At 41.7% G+C, this 9188-nt stretch overlaps 1 pseudogene; it reads right to left on the bottom strand.

The window, feature by feature from the left end:
* Positions 1-2019: 2019 nt before the first annotated feature.
* LOC134897867 (5S ribosomal RNA) lies at positions 2020-2138 on the bottom strand (annotated as a pseudogene).
* Between the last annotated feature and the right edge of the window lie 7050 nt (positions 2139-9188).

Here is a 9188-nt window from a genome sequence, read left to right on the forward strand (position 1 = left end):
AACTATTTGGATTAATTACATCTTGGTGCGGGTTATCCCCCAACTTGGAGTAGAGTGGTACTCTCTCCATTGCTTGGGAAACTCGAATGTTCTCCAGATTAACTTACATAGTTGTTGAGGTTGAAAAAAGACAAATGTCCATCGAGTTCAACCTATTGTACATTACATTTTTTTTTTATATATATATTAATTAAATGCTGTATGCCTGGATATTTTTTTCAGCTAGGAATTTATCTAATCCATTTTTAAACTTATTGATTGAGTCCACCATTACTACCTTCTCTGGCTGAGAATTACAAATCCTTACTGCTCTTACTGTGAAGAATCCTTTTCTCCGTTGGGTATGGAATTTTTTCTCCTCTAACCTCAGGGGGGTGTCCTCGTGTCCTATGTAGTGTTTTTTTGGTAAACAAATCATATGATAGATCCTTGTATTGTCCCTTGATGTATTTATAAATATTAATGATGTCCCCTCTCAGTCGCCTCTTTTCCAGTGTGAACATATCAAGCCTTTTAAGTCTTTCCTCATAGTCCAGTGCCTCTAACCCCTTTATCAGTTTGGTGGCTCGCCTCTGAACCCTTTCGAGTTCCAAGATATCTTTTTTATAATATGGTGCCCAAAACTGTAAACAATATTCCAGGTGTGGTCGCACCAATAATTTATACAGAGGCAGGATTACACTCTCATCCCTTGTCTCCATACACCGTTTTATGCATGATAACACCTTATTAGCCTTTGTTTCTGCATTTTGACATTGCATACTGCTACCAAGTTTATTATCGATGAGCACACCCAAATCCTTTTCAACTACCGTTATTTCTACATTTTCCCCATTGAGTTTATAGGCTGCCTGATTGTTCTTAGTCCCAAGGTGCATAACTTTACATTTGTCTATATTGAACCTCATTCTCCATTTGTCTGCCCAGGCCTCCAGTCTAGATAAGTCATTCTGTAGAGACTCAACATCCTTGTCTGAATTAATTATTCTACATAATTTAGTATCATCTGCAAAAATTGACACTGTGCTTTCCAGTCCCTCTCTTAGGTCATTAATGAATATATTAAACAGCAATGGCCCGAGTACTGAGCCATGCGGTATTCCACTGAGTACTGAAGCCCATTCAGAGTACATCCCATTAACCTCCACTCGCTGTTCGCTATTAAACAGCCAATTACTCACCCAAGTACAGATAGTGTTTCCTACCCCAAGCTCTCTTAGTTTGAGAATTAGTCTCCTGTGTGGAACTTTGTCAAAAGCCTTAGCGAAGTCTAAAAAGATCACATCCATTGCTTGACGCTGATCAATATTATCGCTCACTTTCTCGTAGAAGCTTATTAAGTTAGTTTGACATGACCTGTCCTTCACAAATCCATGTTGATTCCTAGTAATAACCTTGGAGGTATCCAAGTATTGAAAAGGAAGAAAAAAAAGAAAGACTCTTTGTTGGGGCACTCTTATATGAAAATTGATAGACGTTAAAACTTAACTTTCATTGTATTATTATATAAAATAAATGTGACTTATTAAAAGATATATATATAACAAGTGAGCAATTCTGATTGCTTTTACTGATGCACCAATTTAATTTATTGTGGTGCATGGAAGGTTAAATTACTAAGAGCCTTGGTGAAAATATATACTCACAACTTATAATAGGTAACAACCAATCTATCTTAATATAATTATTAGACTGGTAAGTAATCCCTCCTGGGGGTGCCCTTCTTATTGGTCCTTAAAGCTGCATGTCATTTTGTGTTTGAAGAAAAAATGTTGCCTATGTAGGTTTAGACACCCTCTGCTCTAGTGTCGGGCAATGGTGTTACCATAAGGCATTTTGCTACAACTGCTATTTAGGGCAGAAGAAATTTTTCCTAGTGTCTAATACAAATATTTGTGCTCCAAATTATTGCATTATTTTAGCTGGCCACATCAATACGGTAATAAATATTGCACAGTGGTCAGAAGAAAAAGTAGAGAAAAGTTAAAGAGATAACTTCCTTCTGCTTTTCAGCTCATACGTTTACTGCACCTGGTATTCACTGGCGGTCTCCCAAACAATTACTAACCAGGCCTAACATAGAATTGCTTCCAAGATCAGACGAGATTGGGCGTACCCTATGGAGTATGGCAGTAATCTGCTGAATGAGAGAGTACTGATATCTGGGAATAAGAAATGTGCTTCTGCTGTCCAAAAGGGATAGTTTTGTTTTTCTGATGACAAGAATGACTAATTCTGGATGAGAGAGCACATTGATAGAAGAGAAAAAGTTTTAAGCATAGTTGGAGAAAAAAGTATGAAAATAGGTGTGCAGCAAAAATCTGCAGGGATGAGCAAATTGAAAAGGCTAGATAATTTCTAACAACAAGAGCCTAATTTATCCTCTGAGTTTAACGTATTCCAAGTATGATAATGATATCTATATAATATTGGTGCTAGGAAAAATTCTAAAATAGAAGCTTAATGAGCTTCCAGTTCATACACGTATTTAGTCTGTCTAATAATCCCTTCTTTTAGGATTCAGCTACAAATGAAAATTATCAGTGGTATTTTAAACAGAAAACATCAATAGCAGAAAAATATTCCTCAATCAAAAAGAAAGCCTGTACATTTATCTGTTTATACATAGTCCATTGTTAGGGATTCAGCTACAAATGAAAACCACAGGTGGTATTTTAAGCAGAAACCATACACAGCAGAGAGTGTTACATCAGTCAAAAAGAAAGCTTGCATGTGCAAAAATAATACAACAAAATCACTGTAATGTAGTATTAAGCCCATATGGGCGCTTACTGGACCCGGCTTCCCCCTCTGTGGGTCTGGGCAGCATAAGGCCCTATGCCCACGTTGACCAGATGGACCGTTTCACCTTCTGTAAGGCAAGTACTCTAGAATGCTATCCCTTAATATACCTTCTAGTATTTTCTCTAATATAGATGTCAAGCTAACCAGTCTATAGTTCCCGGGGAGCGTTTTAATACCCTTTTTAAATATTGGGACTACCTCTGCTATATGCGAGTCCTTTGGTATCATTCCTGATCTAATTGACTCGCTGAAGATCAAATATAGAGGTTTCGATATCTCTACATTGAGTTCCATAAGAAACCTGGGGTGGAGTCCATCTGGCCCAGGAGATTTATTTATCTTAATTTTACTTAGTCTCTCCCGGATTACTCCCTCATTTAAGCAAGTACCAAGCAATGGGTCATTATTATTATTTATGTTATGCTCTACTCTCGTCAACCTGTCCTCTTTCGTGAATACTGATGAAAAGAATTTATTAAATAAATCTGCTTTTTCCCTATCATCATTAATCAAGACATCCAGCTTGCCCTTTAAGGGCCCAATATTCTCCCTTTTCAACCTTTTACCGTTTATATACTTAAAGAACTTTTTGGTGGTTTGTTTTACTCTCCTTTGCGATTTGTTTTTTGTTTTCTATTTTAGCTGCTCTAATTGATATTTTGCATTTTTTGTTACATTCCTTGTAGAACTGGAATGATTCCACCTTTCCGTCAGACTTAAATGCTTTGAAGGCACGCTTTTTATCTATTTGTTCCTTGACCTTCTTATTAAGCCACATCGATTTGGATTTCCTACTTCTGTTTTTGTTGACTTTGGGAATATATAAATTAGTGTACTTACTGAGCACAGTTGTAAAAACGTCCCACATTTCAGCAGTATTCTTACCATGCAATACAATTTCCCAATTAATCTCCTTCATTGCTTGTTTCAGCAATGTGAAATTTGCTTTCCTAAAGTTAAAAATCTTGGTTAAACCCTTATATTGTTGTTTTTAAACTTAAATCCCTCCATACATTTTCTCCACTTTCTTTTATATACCCTTTTCTGCGATAGTTAGTGGTCACTGTAGCAGGACTGAGACCTCGCTAGAGAGACGAAGAAGAGGAAACCCCTTGGAAACATCCATTCAATTTAATCCCAGGTGAACAGTCAATGAATCCAGGTGCTTCAGCAGTTTCAAATTGAAATGATGTGGCTCATTCTAGTGTCATGACGATGGTGGTGTCCATTGCTGGTCGGAGAGTAAGGGGGGGAATTCAATTAGATGCAGTAATTTACCACGTGTTAAAATGGGTGGTAGCCTCTCTGGCATTAACACCTGGGGCTATTCAGTTAGAGCTCCATTTTCTCACCCAGTAAATTACACTGTTAACGTGTGTTAACTCATAGGGGGATATTCAATTGTATGAAAAATCAGTTGGGAGTCTGTTTTTTCTTATCTAATAGACAGGAAAAAACACCCAACCGACTTTTCAAACAATTTAATTCCCCCCATAGAATCCGGGATAAGTTCACAAACCTATGTGTTAACATGGTCGTGGCACCCGCAAAACAGGCTATTTATTGGAGATTTCTTTTTTCGAGCCTGCTCAGGCTAAAAAAAATACCTTTGGGAACGTCTTCTTCGTAAGGTCCGTCGCTCCATGGCAACGGTGACCGACACGCCTGCGCATTGCCACCCACGTGCAGGCACAGTTCATACCCATTCACATGGCTGTGAGAAATTGCAGCGTGCGAACGGGTCGGAATGACCCTCCATGAGCCAAGCCAGGAAAGGGGTAATGTCTAAACATTACCACTGTATTTGGAAGAAGCATGTCTCTTGGTGTGAAAGCAGACAATATTACGCAGTGGAATTTCTTCTAGGATGTGTCCTGCTTTTTCTGCAGTCTGGAGTGGATGTGGGCCTACGCCTAGGTTCAATTAGTACAGATTTCGGCTTTATCTATTTTCTTTCAGAAACAATTGGCTTCTCTCCCTGAGGTCCAGACGTTCTTGAAAGGTGTAATGCATATCCAGCCACCATATGTGCCTCCCACGGCACCTTGGGATCTCAATTTGGTGCTGCAGTCCCTCCAATCGGACTGGTTTGAACCGTTACAGGAAGTTGGCGTAAAGTACCTTACGTGGAAGACCGTCACACTGTTGGCCTTGGCCTCAGCAAGACGTGTGTCGGAGCTAGGGGCGTTGTCTCACAAGAGTCCATACTTAATTTTCCATGAGGACAGAGCTGAACTCAGAACTCGTCAGCAATTTCTTCCTAAGGTGGTGTCCGCTTTTCACATCAACCGACCTATTGTGGTTCCGGCTGTGATGGACACCTCTGCTACTTCAAAGTCTTTGGATGTTGTGAGGGCTTTGAAGGTGTAAATAAAGAGAACAGCTCATCACAGAAAATCCGACTCCCTGGGGTATATTTACTAAGCTCCCGATTTTGACCGAGATGCCGTTTTTTCATCAAAGTGTCATCTCGGTCAATCTCGGTCATTTACTAAACACTAATCACGGCAGTGATGAGGGCATTCGTAATTTTTTGCTAGTTCAGGTAAAAAATTACGAATGAATACACCATCGGTCAAATTACGCCTGTTTAGATACGAATCTCGGTCATTTACTAAGCAAAAAAACACAAAACACTGCCGTGAAAAATTACAATTCGCAAAAAAGTCCTAAAAAAAAACAGACCTGCTTTTTTTATTCGTGATTTGAGATGCATGCAGGGATCCATGAGATCCGTGCATGTATATCAATGGGAAGGGGTGGGAAAGTGTTTTTTGTTGTTAAAAAAAATTGCGTGGGGTCCCCCCTCCTAAGCATAACCAGCCTCGGGCTCTTTGAGCCAATCCTGGTTGCAGAAATATGGGGAAAAAAATGACAGGGGTTCCCCCATATTTAAGCAACCAGCATCGGGCTCTGCGCCTGGTCCTGGTCCCAAAAATACGGGGGACAAAAAGAGTAGGGGTCCCCCGTATTTTTAAAACCAGCACCGGGCTCCACTAGCTGGACAGATAATGCCACAGCCGGGGGTCACTTTTATACTGCGCCCTGCGGCCGTGGCATCAAAAATCCAACTAGTCACCCCTGGCCGGGGTACCCTGGGGGAGTGAGGACCCCTTCAATCAAGGGGTCCCCCCCCCCCAGCCACCCAAGGGCCAGGGGTGAAGCCCGAGGCTGTCCCCCCCCATCCAATGGGCTGCGGATGGGAGGGCTGATAGCCTTTGTTGAAAAATAAAAGATATTGTTTTTAGTAGCAGTACTACAAGTCCCAGCAAGCCTCCCCCGCATGCTGGTACTTGGAGAACCACAAGTACCAGCATGCGGCGGAAAAACTGGCCCGCTGGTACCTGTAGTACTATTACTAAAAAAATACCCAAAAAAACACAAGACACACACACCGTGAAAGTATAATTTTATTACATACACACATACATACATACTTACCTTAAGTTCCGACGCAGGTCGGTCCTCTTGTCCAGTAGAATCCAAGGGGTACCTGTTGAAAAAATTATACTCACGAGATCCAGTGGTCCAGGCTCCTCGGCAAATCCAGGGTTAATCCACGTACTTGAATAAAATAAAAAAACGCTGTCACGACCACGAACTGAAAGGTGACCCATGTTTGCACATGGGTCACCTTGCCCCGAATGCCAGAAACCCACTTTGCCTTCTGGCTAAGTGGGTTTCTTCAGCCAATCAGGGAGTGCCACGTTGTAGCACTCTCCTGATCAGCTGTGTGCTGCTGTCTTCACTGACAGGCAGCACGCGGCAGTGTTACAATGTAGCGCCTATGCGCTACATTGTAACCAATGATGGGAACTTTCTGCTCAGCGGTGACGTCACTTTAGGTCAACCGCAGGGCAGAAAGTTCCCATCATTGGTTACAATGTAGCGCATAGGCGCTACATTGTAACACTGCCGCGTGCTGCCTGTCAGTGAGGACAGCAGCACACAGCTGATCAGGAGAGTGCTACAACGTGGCACTCCCTGATTGGCTGAAGAAACCCACTTAGCCAGAAGGCAAAGTGGGTTTCTGGCATTCGGGGCAAGGTGACCCATGTGCAAACATGGGTCACCTTTCAGTTCGTGGTCGTGACAGCGTTTTTTTTATTTTATTCAAGTACGTGGATTAACCCTGGATTTGCCGAGGAGCCTGGACCACTGGATCTCGTGAGTATAATTTTTTCAACAGGTACCCCTTGGATTCTACTGGAGAAGAGGAACGACCTGCGTGGGAACTTAAGGTAAGTATGTATGTATGTGTGTATGTATTTAATAAAATTATACTTTCACGGTGTGTGTGTCTTGTGTTTTTTTGGGTATTTTTTTAGTAATAGTACTACAGGTACCAGCGGGCCAGTTTTTCCGCCGCATGCTGGTACTTGTGGTTCTCCAAGTACCAGCATGCGGGGGAGGCTTGCTGGGACTTGTAGTACTGCTACTAAAAACAATATCTTTTATTTTACAACAAAGGCTATCAGCCCTCCCATCCGCAGCCCATTGGATGGGGGGGGACAGCCTCGGGCTTCACCCCTGGCCCTTGGGTGGCTGGGGGGGGGGTACCCCTTGATTGAGGGGGTCCCCACTCCCCCAGGGTACCCCGGCCAGGGGTGACTAGTTGGATTTTTGATGCCACGGCCGCAGGGCACTATATAAAAGTGACCCCCGGCTGTGGCATTATCTGTCCAGCTAGTGGAGCCCGGTGCTGGTTTTAAAAATACGGGGGACCCCTACTCTTTTTGTCCCCCGTATTTTTGGGACCAGGACCAGGCGCAGAGCCCGATGCTGGTTGCTTAAATATGGGGGAACCCCTGTCATTTTTTTCCACATATTTCTGCAACCAGGATCGGCTCAAAGAGCCCGAGGCTGGTTATGCTTAGGAGGGGGGACCCCACGCATTTTTTTAAAAAAAATTACATTGTTTACTTTAAAAAAAAAAAAAAAAAAACCCCAGCACGGATCACACAAATCCGGCCGAGATTGATTGTAAAAAAAAACGGCAGTGTTTTGCTAATCACTGCCGTTAAATTAGGTAAAAAAACACGAATGACATCGACATCGGAAGCAAAGAAAAACACGAATACGACAGCTTAGTAAATTAGTCGTAATCCATTCAAAAAGTTGCAGTTTTACACTGTCGATGTCATTCGTGATTGAACTTTGACCTTTTTTCGGAAATTACGAATCTTAGTAAATAAACCCCCCTGTTCGTTCTCTATGATCCCAATAAAATTGTGTGTCCTGCTTCAAAGCAGTCTATTGCACGCTGGATCAGGCTCACTATTCAGCATGCTTATTCCACGGCAGGATTGCCGGTTCCAAAATCTGTACAAGCCCATTCTACTAGGTCAGTGGGTTCTTCTTGGGTGGCTGCCTGGGGTGTCTCGGCTTTACAGCTCTGTCGAGCAGCTACTTGGTCAGGTTTGAACATGTTTGCAAAGTTCTACAAATTCGATACTTTGGCCTCTGAGGACCTTCAGTTTGGTCAATCAGTTCTGCAGGAACCTTAACACTCTCCCACCCGGTTTGGGAGATTTGGTACATCTCCATGGTACTAAATGGATTCAGAGCATCAACAAACAAAGATAGAAAACCTCCACATAGAATAGCGCACACAGAGAATACTTATTAATTTGATTAATCTTTCAATGGTCTTTCAGAGGATTTGTATAATCTCAAAAGAAAACAAAAATGCAATATAGTGTTATATCTTTATGACATTTCTTATAAATCTTTATGAGGAAACTCGTACCCTTAAATTTGTCTATCAGGTGAGGAGGGGCACTGCAAACGGAGGATCACTACCCAGGACGAAGGACTGTTTCCAGGGACGCCTGAGGTCTCTTCAGTAATCCTGTGATAAAGTCTACTTTTTATAGGGTAGACCATTCCATCTGGTAGGAGTCCTGTATTTGCAGTTTTAACAACTTGGCCAATTTTAAGCTGTTTTTGTCTACTTGCTGTTAGTAGACCACCTATAAGGGTGGGAGGCTAATTTTTATCTTTGTCTGTGAAAATAAATGTTATGGTTTTACACTATGGTGGTGATTTTCTGTTTTCACATGTGAAATCCGGAGGAGTTACTGTTGGAAGGTTCTGAAGGAGGGTCTATTGAGAGGAGGAACCCTGTGGGATTATCCTGAGTCTCAGATGCTTTTTTGTCTATCACTAACCTGATAGACAAATTTAAGGGTACGAGTTTCCTCATAAAGATTTATAAGAAATGTCATAAAGATATAATACTATATTGCATTTTTGTTTTCTTTTGAGGTTATACAAATCCTCTGAAAGACCATTGAAAGATTCATCAAATTAATAAGTATTCTCTGTGTGCGCTATTCTATGTGGAGGTTTTCTATCTTTGTTTGTTTATATCTGTAAAGTGG

This window comes from Pseudophryne corroboree, chromosome 3 (genome assembly GCF_028390025.1).
Source record: "Pseudophryne corroboree isolate aPseCor3 chromosome 3, aPseCor3.hap2, whole genome shotgun sequence".
NCBI classification, from domain to species: Eukaryota; Metazoa; Chordata; class Amphibia; order Anura; family Myobatrachidae; genus Pseudophryne; species Pseudophryne corroboree.